At 44.1% G+C, this 16,137-nt stretch overlaps 1 protein-coding gene across 7 annotated transcripts in view; it reads right to left on the bottom strand.

The window, feature by feature from the left end:
- The window catches only part of HECW1 (HECT, C2 and WW domain containing E3 ubiquitin protein ligase 1), a 252,145-nt gene that overhangs the window by 169,620 nt on the left and 66,388 nt on the right, over positions 1-16,137 (bottom strand). The gene's annotated exons all lie outside the window — the stretch shown is intronic.

Here is a 16,137-nt window from a genome sequence, read left to right as displayed (position 1 = left end):
AGATGAAGAAGTTAAAGAGAACAAGGTGATCATAACAAGGGCCCAAAGTAGTCACTGAGATGCCTGAAGGCATCATCACAACCCGAATTTCAAGGGCAAGTACTGAGAAAGACAATGAGAGAGCTTTCTATGGTGGGAAGCTTGGAGCACAGCACATTTACCTACCTGAAAATTTAATAGGCCAGTAGTCAAATCTGACATTATAGACAAATCAGATGTAGAGTCAGTGTTTTGGTGGCTCCACCAGAGATGAAGGATCTCCTGACAAGCTTTTAGCCTTCACTTGAAAGGCTTATGTGTTTTGTAAGGACAAGAGGGAGCCAAGAGAGATTTTAAAATACAACATTAGGACAGTGTGGTGATAAATTATCACAGCAGAAGTCTTGGGACCAGCCTTCAAGGAGGTAAGATCATGTGTATCAACAAGGATATTGTACCAACAGAAACAAGGCGGCAAAGGCCTGTATGAAAGGTTTAATTGGCTGGATGAGAGACAAGCTGAAAAGATTTTACAAACTCAAGTCACAGCCCAGGTGTGAATACCCAGAGCAAAATCCTGAGGCTGGGCCAGGAAGACAAGCAGGACACCAACAGTGCCCACAGCCATCGAGAGCGACGTGATGGGAATCCACAAAACAGAGCTTTGAGGCAGACCTTTAACTTGAAGGTGAGGCTGTCAAAAGGGCTCTCAGTATGTAAAGCTGTTTTATTAGAGCTTAAATTAGAACTGGCTAAGGGCTGAAGGACAGGAAACTCATCTCTGTTGGATGGAAGAGTGATAAAGAACTGGGTGAAAGCAAAAAGACATGACAATGAATCTTGCTGCTGCTCCTTACAGGGCAGGACTTTCCCTCCAGCCTTGCTCTCAACCCAGCAGTGTGAAGTCCTTGGAGCTAACACTCTTGTTTTTTGTAGCCCTGAAGAATTACTGCAGGATCTGCTTCTTGTTCTTCCCAGCACCCTTCTCCTCTCCACTGCACTACAGGCCTGCTGTGGAGGCATCTCCTCCCCACCCGTAGCCCAGAGGGCCCCTAATGCACCACTCAGCAGCCTTCAGGGCAGGTATACCCCCTTTCTATCACACCCTGAGCCAGGAAAAGGCAAATAAAACACTCAGGTTTCCTCCTTTCTGCCTAGGGGCAGTCCTCAGCACAGCACAGGTACCTGGGCAGCAAACTCCACCACGAGAACTTCTTCATTTTCCCCCACTGTGGGCACAGCACAACTGACTGTACACAGTGCAAGGTAATGCAGAGGGGTAACAAGGGAAACAGTCCCAAAGTGAGCAAAAATCAAACTCGCAGCTTCAGCTATCACAACCACCCCCCACCAACCTACTCCCAGCTATCACAGGTGGTTATTTACCATCACGTGAGAAAAATCCCTTTGGACATTTGAATTTTGGAACAATTGTTAGTACAATGCTTGGAACAAAAAGGATTTTTAAAGCATCGCTTATACTACAGCCACATCCAGTAAACAAGGCCTTAGAATGCAAAGGGCTGCACAAAATCTTCTCCAAATCATCCAGTACCTGACTTGCTGAAATCATAAAACTCAACACAAAAGTCACAAAGACAGGGATTGGGGAATGCTACGAAGCAAAAGCATCTGGAGAGCAATTTGCAGGCTCAGCCCATTTATTTCCAAGGCACAGGAATGGCTTCTTGGAGCTCCAAAGGAACCATCCACTTGCCCAAGGGGGTTGGAGGCTCCCATGCTCTCCCCTTCCTCTGCAGATATTACAGAGCACATGCAGATGAAACTGCTGTTCTTGGGCAGGCTCAGATGAGGGCTGTAAACATTCCAGAGGGATACAAGCCACAGTAACACTAAACTTTAAGAGCATTTTTCTCAATATTGCAAATCTATGGCACGATATACATATATATACACATTTATACCTCTAATGAACACTAATGGGAAATCAAAGCCATTCCACATCAGCAGTGGGGCAAATGGATGTTACTAGGCAGTTCCCTTTCCCATTTCCTGACCTTGGTGCGTTTCCAGCCCAGCTGTACTGCCATGTTAATGTATCCTCTTACAGTTAACTTGGCTTCAGTGATGTGCAAATCAGGGCACAAATTAGAATCAAAATGAAAGAGTTGGCCTCAAGGTCAGCTCTGCAAGGTTTGGTGCTGGGGGTGGGATTGATTCCTGATGCAGACCTATTAGTCATAAGGCAGCAAAAACTGGCAGCACAGCAACCAGGGGCACTCTCAGTACCCACAGAGAAAAAGCACAATTAAGAACAGTCCATATTTTCTGAGAGCACTTAAAAAATCTCCTGGGGACAAGAAGATCGAAGCTGGAATAGGGGGCAATGATTGGAGGGAAATTTGGGGGTTCAGAAAAAGGAAGAAAATTAATAATGATTTTTCTTCTTCTTTTTCTGGAAGAACTACAAGAGACTGATGTCTGATGAACCCATGAGAGCATGTTGAAAGATCTACACATCACATTTCCAATTAAATGATTACAAGAATTAATATTTGTATTTCTGCAAATATATAAACCAAAAAAGTTTCTGAAATAAAACCCAAAAACCATTTTACCAATTTTATCTGAGATCGCTGCAAAAGCCTACACTGTACACTGCTTATGTCTAAGAGCAATTAATCTTAAATTCAAGATATTTGTACTGAGGCAATGATAATTCACTCACAGCTCATAAAGCACTGGGAAGTCCTGCAATGAAATGCAGCTAAGGACAAAATTAATTTCTGATTTTCTGTTAAATCAGAAGCAGAAAAACAGCCTTGTCTCAGCAGTTTGGCACAGCAGGAGATGAGAAACAGCCATCAGACCTACCCATTACAGAAAAAAAGATCTGAAAACACTGCCAATATTTTTAAAGGACATACTCAGGTACAAAAGAACAAGTAAATGTGCAAAATGGCCTGAATTTAAAAATTTTAAAAGATAACTGTAAGGAAATAATTAAGGGGTCAACATGGTAACATCTTACACCAAGTTAACATCACACAGCTTCACTTTGTTCTTTCCACACTACAAGATTAAAGAAATAACCTCAGGATTTGCTTATGTGCTGCTACCAAATACCCTGAATTCCACAATGATCACCTTTGCTCGTGCTTTATGATGCACATAACAGGGAAATCACGGGTTTTACTTCATTGGTTTTAAACACCAGGAGAAGACAGGGAAGTGCTGCTGCAGTGCCAGACAGAGGCAGGGCACAGGTGACCTCTCAACAGGTGCAAGACAAAGCATTTGTACGGGGGACAACGCACCCTCTTGTCCAGAACAGCCAGTCTGGACCACACCATCTTTACAGACACACAGGTCCTGGTGTTTCTGGTGTCAACGACTGAAAACCTCCATTCCTCACCTTTTCAAACCCAAGGACAACACTTATGAACAACAATCATTACAAGAAGAAAACCAACCAGTCTGTACCAGGCACTCTCGTGCTTTAATCCATTATTTAAAGCAAAGAAGCAGTGCTCTCAGACGAAGGTTGTCTCAAAAACCCTGTGTGCCCCACACTGGGCTGTTAAAAGTCACCACCACATCTGCGAGATCCACTGCAAAGCCAGACTCTGAGGGCCTCCCAGGAATTCCACTTACTCCACAGGGGTTCTCGGTGGGAGGCATAAGGACAGGGATGCTCTTCTCTACTGCAGGCTAAAAGCATCGCTGCTCTGCTGTGAGCTGATCCACTGATACTCCAACTGGGAAGCCCTGACCATGCTGGATTTCTTGTTTCAGGTTCTGCACAGCACATAATAATAGACAGCCCTTACCTGACAGATTTTTGTACATTTTTCTATGTCTGTTAAAAAGATCGATGTGTTCAATAGCACTGTGAGAGGTCCAGATTCATCCAACTCAAGCTTTGAGTACTTGAGCCCTCTAATTTAGGAATGCAAGACTCCCTGAGTACTCAGGGGGAAGAGAGAAGCTTTTCATGCAAAAGACTGAGACCCAGGTAAGGCATTCCTGGAGAGGACTGAGCTCTACCTCTGGTTGTAATAATGCCAAGGTCATGGGTTCAATCCCCTGTGTGGGCCATTGACTTAAGAGTTGGACTCGATGATCCTTGTGGGTCCCTTCCAACTCAGAACAGTCTGTCCATCTGTGTGATTAAGATACCTCTGGATTGCCTTTACAGGGAGCCAGGGACTACTGGTATCCCAGGTCAGGCATTTTAGGTTGGGTAGGAAGGAGTCAGACATGTATGAACCTCTCAAGATATAAGACTTTATATTACATAAAGATAAGTGGGCAAGGCACTCCTGGGGGTGGCAGAAAATGTGCATTGTAAGTATATTCAGGCATGTAAAACAAACGTAAGGCAAATTAAAAAACATACTAAACTACTATGTGATTATTTAAGAACAGTCTGATTTTCTAGACAACTAGAAAATTGCAAACCAGAGGGTCCATCCAGAGAAGATCAGAGCATAGAAAATAAAATACTTAGTACACTGTATGCACTTTATACACAGATCTTTTCAAAAATGTAATACCAGTAAACATAGTGGAGGTTTACAGGAAAAGCTGTGAAGACATCCTGCAAAATTTAAGAGACTACCAGTGAAATGATGCAAAAAGATATCCAGTAATGTTCAGTTTCCCAGAACTGTCAGGTTACAGTAATTTCTCTGCTCAGAAAAAGTCCCACATTTCCCGTGAAATTCAGTGACAGGAGGAGTCTTTTTTTGCAGAAAGCACTCAACTTCTTATGAGAGTTGTAAAAAATCCCACCATTCTCTACCATATAAGAATGCATTATACCTCCCACCAAGACAACTGTTATGCTAAAACACAAACCTTGTGTGATGTCTGTAACGTATAGTGCTACCAGATAGAAGAAAAGACATGTTGCCCTAGTTCAGCAGGAGGGACCAGCTAACACTGTGTGGGAGTGATCAAAGCTGTGTATTCTACCCCCTCTATTCATTTCCCAAGGACAATGGACCATTAGCAGCAGCTGCCCAGGGAGTCATTAGCACCTTCACACCCAGCCTGGGGGGGTGTGGCTGCTAAGGGGCCCTCAGCAGTTCAACAACACCCCCTGGCTCCCAGAGTTAATCATCCATTGTGTGAGTCCCCCCCAGGGGGAGGGACTGGGTGCTCCCTGAGGGTACATAATTGGTGGGTAAGAAGACCTTGGGAACTTCTCATTGGATCCAGAGGAGCAGCAGGACCTCGACAGGAGGAGATCACTGCTCTCTACCAGACTACAGCCATCATCTGCACCAACAGGTTTTTCACTTCTTTTTGCTTTGGACTTGGGGGGAACCACGCGGGTCTCAGCACAAGGGCTAACAAACCCCTTTGGGTTTGTGCCCCAGGACACTGGGTTATACTGCACGTTTTGTGAGTTGAAAGCAATTTCTCTTTGTGTCAGTCTATTTATTGTAATATTTTTATTAAATTTTAGCCTCTGACTTATAATCTCTCTCGTGGTGAGTTCATTTTCCCTACTGGTTCACCTTTAAACCAGCACACGTGTGTAATGTGTTGCATAGGTGACAAGCACAGCTTATTATAGATAAAACACACACAGAAAAAAAAAAAGGCAACAGAAAGTGACCAAGCACAGATCTCAAAAGAGAGGTTTATAATATCAGCCTCCCTTCAGACATGAGGATAAATCTTTGCAAACTAAAGGCTCACATAACAAAAGATTTATCCTGCAGAGCTCAGCCCTACTCACATAGTATTCCCCACCACCCACACTCCTCTCTGTGCAGCACAAATGGATCCACACACACACCCCCCCCCGAGACATTCATCACTGCCATGACCTGGAAGATTCCTGTCGACTCTGCCAGTGCCATTCTCTGAAGAGCTGGGTACTCTTCCCTCCTGCCTCCCTCTGTTCCAGGCTGCTGGCAGGTTCCTCTGTGCCCCACTCTGCCTCTCACATCACAGCTGTGCCATAGCCACATTCCAGGTGACCACGTGCCTTCCTTTCCTCCCCATCTCTTTTTATTCCCAAGGCCTCTCTCTTTCTCCCTTGCCAGTCCCACCACCCTCCCAGGTAGGATGGGACAGGGCATGTGGCATTTCTTCCTGTACCAGCCATTAACATGCGGGGACAACACACACACAAGTCCCAGGAGGGATGGGAGCACACTCTTCTCACTCATGGTTCTTTCCAGCTGCCCATGGGGGCTGCCCGCCACTGCACAGCAAAGGAAAGATTGAAATTCTCCTATTTCATTCACTGCTACTACACTCTGTCATGCCTCTTACCTGCACCTATATTTCTCTAAGAGGAAAGTGGTTTGAAGTGTCAGTCTCAGCCTCCTCAGGCAGGTAGGTGCTGGTTGCAGTCTGTCAGGTATTAATGCCTGTATCAACCACTCCTTTGATCTACCAGCAACAACAAACCACTGCAATAAACCAGTCTTTCAACCGCACACCCACTTCAGAGTCTGCCCTCAGCTCCATCTCCTACCTTCCAGGGAAGCCCAGAATATTCCCTGACATTTTAAAATTAATTGGCTCCAGAGCTCCCGTTATTACCATATTACCTGCAGACAAATACAGAAATGCCATCCAGTTGAGTGTGCTTGATCCTGCTTGATAAAATTAAAGGCAACACTGCCCTTGATTTCAGTGTGGAACAAAGTGACTTTGTAAAGCAAAGGAAAACCCAGACAGCTGTCAACAGCTGCAGCCAACAAGGGCTTATCCAGACGTGGAAGATGAAGATCATATTTTATCTGTAACACTCCAAAGAGTTTCATCCACACTGCAATCTATTCTGCTGGCAAACACATCAGACAAAACGGTAGAGCAGCCACAGCTGCATTTCACACCCAGACCACAGCAACTGCTCTTAGAATGAGACCTCAAAATCCAGAAACAAACCTCTGATTTCATGAGTTCAGATTCACAAAATCCTAGAATGGATTGGGTTGGAAAAGACCTCCGAGATCAAGTCCAACCCTTGGTCCAACTCCAGTCCCTTTACCAGATCATGGCACTCAGTGCTACGTCCAATCTCACCTTATTAGACTATGATATCGGAATGCTTTTTCCTATGCAATTATAATAATAGAACCCAACATATTTTTCATTTTTTCAAAAGAAAACTGGAACATCAGCCACTGAAGCTCAAATCATCATTCACTGCCTGTTTTCTGCCTGATGTTGCTGGAGGGCAGGACCAAAACTGCTGGCAAATACTGAGTTTGACTTCTACATTTAGTTTATTCTCAACAGACTGACTTCTCATGTCTGAATATTCTTGGGGAGATTATGAAAACAAAATATCTAAAGTTCACTACATGTTTTTTTTTTAACAGACAAATCTATTATAACCAACATTTTAAGAATCAAGAATTCCTAAACTGCACTGAAAAGCAGTAAAGAAAAATGGATTTATTCTTATTAATGCCACAGATACAATATTTTATTATTGAAAGTAATCTTGATGCCATTAAGAACTTAATAAAAGTGATAGAACCCACGAGGCAGAGTTTAAAAGGTGAGACTTCTCTGTTCTAGAAAGATAAAACTACTCTCAGATAAGTATCTCCAAACCAGATTGCTACTTACTGTTTCATCTTGATTAAAAGTTGTTTATGTTTTGATAGTATAAATCATAATAAACTGCTACTATAATTGTATTCATAAGAAAGCAAAGAAACTGGGAAAGTGTCCCGGGAGAAAATTAGTATCTCTGGTATTACAGTCTCTAGTTGAGGAACAAGATTCAGATTTTACAAAAAGAACAGGTGGTGGCTTTATCTAGGGCACAAAAAAGTCCTACCTGAGAGAAGGGAAGAGAAGCTGCTTTCAGGGGCTCTGGTAACTGTAAGACAATTCTGAGCTATATATCTAAGGTTTTCTCGGGAACTGCTGACCAAGGCTGGATGAAAGGTAGCCTGGTAGTTTCCCCTGGAAAACAGTTACAAGCATAAAATAGATTTTCCAAGCAGAAAGCACCCAGAACAACTGGAGGAGACCAGTTCATAGAATCATAGAATTGATTGGGTTGGAAAAGAACTCTGAGATCATCAAGTCCAATCCTTGGTCCAACTCCAGTCCCTTTACCAGATCACGTGTTGAGGTCACCTCTGAGCCTCCTCTTCTCCAGGCTAAACACCCCCAGCTCCCTCAGCCTCTCCCCACAGCACTTGTGCTCCAGTCCCTTCTCCAGCCTCATTGCTCTTCTCTGGCCCCACTCCAGCCCCTCAATGTCTTTCCTGAACTGAGGGGCCCAGAACCCCATCACGCGGATGAAGGAGAGCCTGCCAGTGCAGGGAAGTAGGAGAAAAATAAATGTAGAAAAAATACAAATGCAGAAGAGAGACAAGATCCATCAAGAAAATCAGGAGCTGCACACAGAGATGGGCAAGTCCTGCTGTGACTGGATGATTCCTGAGCTTCACTCATACTTACTTGGCTGCCAGTACAACATGCATAGAGACATGTATGTCTGCTCACAGTACTGCCTGAGGTTTAGGTTATTTTTTTATCTTTTACTCCAATTCTAAAGAGTTTCTGTTCCTGCGTTCCAAAGGTCTTGTGAGAGTTTTCAAAGAAGAACATCTGCAAAGTCTACGGGAAAAAGTTTATTTCACTTGTGCGTAGACAAAGGCACAAGAATGGTTCTGAATGAAGGTTCAAACCTGTCAGGTCCCCAACACAAACCAGAGTTTCATTTAATTTTAACGAGGACTGCTATTTAGACTTCATGCTTTTTTACTGCCATTGAATCCTCCCAGAAGAGAAGTAATTAAAGATTTTAATACTGCACTTAAAGTAATGCCCAAAGGAGAAATTTTTTAAACCAGTTGTTCTGGTAACAAATCCTCTGCCAAAGAAGTGTCCTAAATTCATCAAGGATTAGGTTGTAGGGCATTACAATAAAAGTTTACAGTTTAATTAATTAGTATTTATAGAAGCCTGCCTAAGTTGGGGAGCTGTTTGGTTCTGCAGGCCTTAAATCTGAGCTCTGGCAGAAAAGCTGAGCCCTGCACATACAGCAGCACACAGCAAGGCCATGGCCGTGCAGGAAGCCACAGCCTGTGTGGAAGTCTGGGCATGGGACTTGGTTCTGCTTTCCTGAGGACAACAAGAACTACCTGCTGTCCAATCCCATGCCCAGATCAATGAAACACACCTTGACCCACAGGTGCTACTTCAAATTGATGGTATTAGTAGGACCAGGGCAGTGACCCTTCCCCTGGACTCAGCACTGGTGAGGCCACACCTTCAGTGCTGTGTTCAGTTCTGGGCCCCTCAGTTCAGGAAAGAGATTGAGGGGCTGGAGCGGGGCCAGAGAAGAGCAACGAAGCTGGAGAAGGGACTGGAGCACAAGTGCTGTGGGGAGAGGCTGAGGGAGCTGGGGGTGTTTAGCCTGGAGAAGAGGAGGCTCAGAGGTGACCTCAGCACTGTCCAGAACTACCTGAAGGGAAGTTCTGGCCAGGTGGGGGTTGGTCTCTTCTCCCAGGCACTCAGCAATAGGACAAGGGGACACAGGCTCAAGCTCTGCCAGGGGAAATTGAAGTTGGAGATCAGAAAAAATTCTTTGCAGAGAGAGTGCTCAGGCATTGGAATGGGCTGCCCAGAGAGAGGGTGGATTCCCCATCCCTGGAGGTTTTTAAACTGAGATTGGCCATGGAGTTGGACCAAGGGTTGGACCTGATGATCTCAGAGGTCTCTTCCAACCCAATCAATTCCATGACTACATGCTAGATAAAATGCTATTCAGCTTGAACTCAGGCAGCAAAACTGAAATGTGAATGAGGTCAAAACTCAACTTTGGAACAAGTGTTTCCATTAAAGGTTCCAAATCACTGCAAGAATTCATTTGTGTCTATGCAGTGGGTTTGAGTGACAAGGTTTGGGTAGGTGGGGGCTACAGGGCAACCACTGCTAGCAGCTTCCCCATGTCCGATGGGGACAAACAGGATGCATCTCTGGGCAAGGCCAAGACCATCAGTGATGGGGGCAACACCTCTGGGATAACAGTTTTAAGATGGACAGAAAGTTTCTGTGCAAGATAGTAACTGCAGCCAAAGAGAGGGGTGATAATTCCTGAGAGAAACAGCTCTGCAGACACCAAGGTCAGCAAAGAAGGAGGAAAAGGAGGTGCTTAAGACACCAGAGCAGAGATTCACCTGCAGCCCGGGGTGAGGACCACAGGGAAGCAGCTGTGCCTTGGGAACTCACAGAGGGACACACTGGAGCAGGGATTCACCTGCAGCACATAGAGGACCCCGTGTCCAACACAGGCGGATGCCCAAAGCAGGCTGTGATCCCATGAGAGGCACACACTGGAGCAGGGATTCACCTGCAGCGCATAGAGGACCCCGTGTCCAACACAGGCGGATGCCCAAAGCAGGCTGTGATCCCATGAGAGGCACACACTGGAGCAGGGATTCACCTGCAGTCCACAGAGGACCATGGGGAGGCAACCGTGCCCTGGGAACTCACAGAGGGACACACTGGAGCAGGGATTCCTCTGGAGCCCATAGAGGACCCCGTGCCAGAGCAGGTGGATGCCCAAAGCAGGCTGTGACCCCATGGGAAGCACACAGTGGAGCAGGCTCCCACCAGGAACTGCAGAACTGTGAAGAGCCCACCGCTGGGGCAGGTTTCCTGGCAGGACTGGTGACCCTGCAGGGAGCCCACACCAGAGCAGCCTGGCCTGCTCCTGGCAGAACGCCCCCCGTGGAAGGGACCCACTCTGGAGCAGCCTGGGAACTGCAGGAAGGGCTCATGCTGGGGAGGTTTGGACAACTGTCTCCTGTAAGAGAGACACAGACTGGAGCAAGGGAAGGAGTTCTCCCCCTGAGGAGGAAGGACAGCAGAAACAATGTGTGATGAACTGGTCACAACCCCTATGGCAGGGAAAGCATTAAGATTTGGGTTTATTTCTCATTTCCCTACTCTGATTTGATTGGTAATAATGCAGAGTAACCTCCCTGAGTCAAGTCTGGTTTTCCCATGACTCTGGTGGGGGAGTATTCTCTCTCCCCTGTCCTTATCTCAACTCATGAGCCTTTTGTTGTATTTTCTCCCCCATCCAGTTCAGGAGGGAAGTGTTGGAGGGGCTTTGGTGGACACCTGGCACCCAGTCAGAGTCAACCCCCCCCCAGCGTGAAACCTGCAAAGAGGAAAGACACCAATTTAACAATTCATTACTGGGAACACCTATGCTTAATGGCCACATACTGTTTCTGGTTACTTTTTCTCTCAGTATTAGCGATAAATTAACTCGATTGCTGTATCTTTGTAACCTTTTAACCAGAAGCTGAACGTTTGCATTAAAGGCATTCAGGTCTGATTCAGGAAGCATTCCTGGAAATGAAAACAAAGAGCCCTGTTAGCAGTGGAATTAGTGCAGCTGTTTCCCTGCAGAGCTCTACCCTTCATCATTACCAAACCTCAACTAAAGTCACAGCTTTTCCTCTCCACTCCGATGCTAAAATCCCACCCAAAGCAAAAGCAATGAAATCCCACCGACTCTCCCAGCTGCTGGAGCAGGTGACAAACAGCTCTACCTCTCTTTCCCCTACTACCAGCCTGGGTCTCCCTCCTCTTCCCAGCCCCCGAGGCCTGGAAAAGCTTAATTATCTCCAAGACAACTACTCCTTTCTGTTCCACTCGAAATTAGCCAAGAGCTTCAGAAGTAATTAGCTAGGGGAGTGACAGACAGACAGCAAGTGCAATCAGAAGTCTGATCAGCCCAGGGAGACAGGCTATAAAAAATTATACACAAAATTCTCCACTGATTGAATTGGTTACTCACAATGGGGAACTTCCTCGTGTTTACAGGTCTGCAGAAATAGGTGTTATGGTTTTTAAAAGCCATTACAAACACATAAATCTGATCAAAGTGACTGTAGTGGGAACAGGACCTGATCAAATATGTAACACTACTCCCTTTTCAGCTCCATTCTTCTAATTACCGTTCTGTCACACAGAGTTCAGTGTGTTCTCATCCTGGTGGAAGATTTTAGTTAAAATTAAACAAAATATGCTTATATTTTCTGTATGGATCCTGTGACAGATTTTCAGCTTGCTAGTAAAACTGGTGTGAATTTCTTCCCCCATGTTAAATGAGGCATCAAGTGTATAATTTTTCCTCAAGAAGCAAAGAAATTAATAGAGGTGAAAACTCAGTGTCATGAAGAATGGACTAATTTAAATTGCAGAGCACCAGAAAAAAATCTCATTTATATTTTTCATTTTTAAATTCCCAATGCAATTAAAGTATCTATTCACATAAAGAGCCAGAGATAATATATTTGGCAGAGCTTTCCTCCTGCATTGTAAAATCATTTTTTCCATTATGCAACTAATTCTGTAAATGTTTTCATGTTAATAATATTAAACATTAATTGATTTTAATTAGATTTTTATCATATAGAGGTTCACAAAACAATGTATTTTTTCAGCCAGTTTCCCTATTTGCTTTAAAGGGATGGGCAACATTTTGAGAACGTATTTAAATTCCAAGTAAAACCAAAATATTTGTGCATGTCAAAGCCAAAGTATATCCACACACCATGCAAGGGAAAAGCTGCAAAATACTACGGAAGCAACGTAGGTTCCCAGTATGTTTTGTACATGTGGGTGTGGATCATTTAAAAGGGCCTAGGGCTCATCTTGGATGTAACAGAAAGACTCCTGTAAAATTCAATGGACCTTGAAGCAATTTCTGTCCCATTGGGCCATTTGGGGTTCTTTTAAATTCCTAAATACTCAGGGTTAGGTGGAAAGCACCATCCACACAGCCTTTCACTTCCCTGATAGTGGGAAGAACAGCAAATATCAGTAAATTTCTCTCCAAGTGCTCTTTCCCAAATATCCTGCATGGTAACTTGGGTCAGCTGTGTTGTCTTTCAAAGCCTGTTTTCATTTCTGGTGGCGGTGCCCTTAAACACCCTTATGCTTTCCCAAATGTAGAGTTACTCCCTTACAAGTCTGGCAGATAATAAGCAAATAGAGAGAATTGTTCCTTCAATTAAACTGGTGCTGGAAATAGACACCCACGTAAACAGGAAGAGGGAATCATGCCAGGAATTCATCTGCTTCTTAATTTCCCCATTAAGATGTAACTACCACCCCAGCCAGTATTAATGTGCTCTAATTAAACAGACACTGGGAGAGCAAGGGCTGCAGTTCACAGCTCCCCCTCCCCTCCCACCTTGCTGCCTTTGGATATGTGGGAATGCTTCTGGCTGGGAAAAAGCTTTAAGGTTCTACCTATGTGTGCTGTTTTATAAAAATAATTCCCATAACGTTTTTTGTTGCTGTTTATTTTTGCTCAAAAGGATGTTTGAAAGATCTGATGAGTCCTAAATAAACCACAGGTGACAACTCTACAGTAAATGTTTGGCATAGGAACAATAAATCTTTTTTTCCATAAATAACTACTTTTATTAAAAGTATAAACTCCACATGTGATAAACTCTAATTAAAGGGGTTTTTTCCTCCAAATAAAACATTGCTGTGTGTCTTAATGAAGGGCTAAATCCAAAGCAAAAGGTTAATATCCTGTTCTGTGTCTCATCTAGAGAAGATCTTTTAAAAGCCAGAAATGACTTGATGGAGCCACTGTATGCTTGAGCACTAACTCCTTCTGTAACTGAGAATGGTTTTGGTGCTGTCATAAAGTTTTTTGGCTGTGCTTCTACCTTTTCCTTATTTTTTTTTAATAGCCTGCATTGAGATTTGAACACTTGACCAAGGGCAACTTTTCTATATAGGTTTTACAGTTAAGGGAGGGAAAAGGTGCTATGAAATTCCACCAGGATCACGACTTTCCACTACTGATTATTAGGGAACCTAATTTAAGAAACCAAATTAGATACTTAAACACTTGTAAATACTGCTCAGGTGTCCCCAAGGATCTGGAAAGGTCCTGCACTCCTTGTACTCATCAAGTCTTCAAATTGCTTAGAAATACTGGCACTTACCTCCAATGCCAACATTGCAACTCACAACTTGCCCACAATCTGCAAGGGCAAGTAAATGCCCTTGAAGGCACCTCCCATTCACTGCCAGACACTAAATCCTGCTTCTGGTTTACTTCTCCTGAAGTAATCCATGCTGAGACTGAAAGGGAAACAACCTTTTTTTCCTAATAATGGCAATAAAGGAGAAAAAAAGTGTGGAACTTAGTTCCACATGCTTTCCATAGGGGAAAAGGAGCAGGGAGATGGGCCAGGGGACCCAGCAATGCCTTGCTTCAATTTAAAAAGTTTTGTATTTCTTCCTCCATACACAGAGAGTGGTAGAAACTGAGCCGAAGCTGCAGTTGATGAATTTTGTCTTTAAAAGTGATGCCTATCTAATAGACATCACTTTGCTAAGTGATTTACATCACTTTGGTGCATCTGAACACAGCTGACCACACAGACTGACCACCAAGACCACCTATCTTATATACAAGACCCTCCTGATAAGACAGAGGATCACAGTGAGGTGAATATGCTGCAGCAGGTAAGCTATTTACTTTATTCCTGCTGTTGCATCAGGTCCCTATTATATGGAAAACACTTGGGGAAGTATTTCCCTGATACTCCAGAAATTCTATCTCAGAATCACAGACTATTCTGAGTTGGAAGGGACCCACAAGGATCATCGAGTGTTCCTGGCAGGATTCTTGGTGCGAGGGATTTAATACAACTTCCAGGACCTCCTGTGTGTTGCATGTCAGGGCCCAGATGTGTTAAGACACTCAGAAACCCATGAGAAATCCACTAATTTAAAACAGTATCGTCACCACAGATGAATTTGAAAATTGTACAAATAGATCCTTCTGGTGCCCAAGTAAAATAAGGCTTTGCTCACTTTTTAAACAGGTATCATGCACTCTGCTTTACTAAAAAATAACAACCTTATTCTCAGTCTTTTTCATATCCCTTCTGTTATTATTAAACATGACCTTCCTTTGAAGTCTCTTCCCTTGGGAAAAAAATATGCAATCCTACCATGACCTGCATCATCTTTGGGGGAGATATTTAATTTAGGTTTTTTTGTTTTGTTTTTTTTTTACTCAGAGTAATAAACAACTGCCAAACCCCTCTGAAGATCTACTTACCTGATGCAACAGCTCCAAAATTCAAATCATTGTCATGTGAAGTGTCAGCTGGTGAACAGTTTTCATAAACTAGAACATTAAAGGATTACTCTTCACCAAAGAGTCTTCCAGTGACTCTTCATCACATTTTGTGAGACTCTGCCTGTAGAACAGCACTGAGCTGCAGCCAGACAGAGGTGAAAGGTTTTTGCTGCTGAAGCCAAAAATTCTCAGTTGTCATCAAGAGACTTCATGTACTTCCTGGGCCTCTAGTTTGCATAGAGGCTCAAACCAGCCCCAACAAAGCTGCTGGTGCGTGCCAGGGGCTCTCCCTGGCTGCCACAGAGTGAGAAACTTGGCACAGAAAGGTTATGTCCCTGTGAAACTGAAGAATGTGACCATCTATGACATACATGGCTGTTCACTGAACTCTTACTCGTCACAGCATTCAAGTTATTTGGGTGATTAATAACAAAGGAAAACGTAGAAGCAAACACACAAACAAAAGCCCCGACCATATCAACATTTCAGTGCCAGGAATCACAGCAGATAAGCTGCAGTGCACATTGTGGCTCTCTCTGATAACGCATCACAGCTCAGAGGACTCAGCTGTGCAGAAGATGCAGACAGCAGCAGAGTGTTACGCATGCACATCATCCCACAGGTCCCCCTAGCCAGTGATTAGTGCCACAGCCAGACACCCCTGCATCTCACACACCAGTGCCTGCCGTCATGGCTCAGAATTAATTCACAGTTAGATGCTGCAGGTTTCAGAAAATGCCTTGTGAAGGTGAGTGGTTGATGCATTCTGTGCTTTGCCCACGCATGGATTCGTGCAACTGCAGTGTCACAGTTGCCTGCTGCTCCCAGGACCTCCTTGCTGTGATCTCATAATCACCATGTCTGGATTCACTAAGGATTCGTGGGCTGGCCACACAAAACAAAACCAACACTGACATCAGATGGATGCTTAGTAGGTTACAAAAAAAAAAGAAAACCAAAACATAAACAACGAAGGATCACTTCAAATGAAGCTTGATTGGGTGTGTTCTTGAAAAGGTGCTCGAATTACCTGAACCACTTTGTTTGATCTTAAACACGGACCGGGGGCA

This window comes from Pithys albifrons, chromosome 7 (assembly GCF_047495875.1).
Source record: "Pithys albifrons albifrons isolate INPA30051 chromosome 7, PitAlb_v1, whole genome shotgun sequence".
Lineage (NCBI taxonomy): Eukaryota > Metazoa > Chordata > Aves > Passeriformes > Thamnophilidae > Pithys > Pithys albifrons.
This window is presented reverse-complemented; position numbering and strand designations above follow the sequence as displayed.